Source organism: Oryzias melastigma, linkage group LG11, assembly GCF_002922805.2.
Source record: "Oryzias melastigma strain HK-1 linkage group LG11, ASM292280v2, whole genome shotgun sequence".
Classification (NCBI taxonomy): Eukaryota; Metazoa; Chordata; class Actinopteri; order Beloniformes; family Adrianichthyidae; genus Oryzias; species Oryzias melastigma.
In genome coordinates, this window is record NC_050522.1 from 18,321,936 (window position 1) to 18,322,646 (window position 711).

Here is a 711-nt window from a genome sequence, read left to right on the forward strand (position 1 = left end):
GCCAACAAAGAGTATTTAACTAAAGATTGAGATCAACTTTTGATATTGAAGAAATACTTATTTTAAATAATAAATATTTTCCTTATTTGGTTTAAAATTATACATTTAAAAGGCTTCTTAAAATTCCTCTTTGGACCCAGTAATACAAAAATTAATGCATTAATCAGCAAATGAGAAGTTTTATGCAGACTAAATCCACCAACATGAGAATGTTGCCTCTCTGGGTGAGTCTCCTTTATATTTTATAACCCAAGTTTGTTTCTACAGAAAAATAATGAGACCAGGAAGGCAGGAGTTCAGTTTGTTTTTATTTTAGTACAACAGTTCCAGTCAAATAGACACTTGTTGAGATGCCAGAGGGTATTGCTCTTTGCCTGCATGGACCCCTGCTGAGTGATGATCCTCCTCTACTTGCATGTTAAATTCACAGCATGATGTGCTTTGAAGATCTTTTGTAGTTTTATTCAATACAAAAAGCAATGATTATGGAGAGTGGGGTAGGGAAGAGCACAAGCATGAGCAGCAGGAGCAACCTCAGCACTAGAAACACTTGTGATACTCGTCCAACTTTGTGCTACTTTGAGTGTAGAGTGCGCGCTGAAAAACGCCTCCAAATATGGAAGGGGTGGAAATAAAAGGCTGATGCATAGAAACATGCTTCCCAAGAGGATAATTTCCTTTGATTTTTTTTTTGTTTTAAAAGCTGCATGA

The 711-nt window shown here is 36.1% G+C and overlaps 1 protein-coding gene across 1 annotated transcript in view; it reads right to left on the reverse strand.

Moving 5' to 3' along the window:
- Positions 1-295: 295 nt before the first annotated feature.
- The window catches only part of stmn1a (stathmin 1a), a gene marked incomplete in the record, with an annotated part of 2,585 nt that continues 2,169 nt past the window's right edge, over positions 296-711 (reverse strand). The window contains 1 exon segment of the mRNA XM_024296102.2: positions 296-690.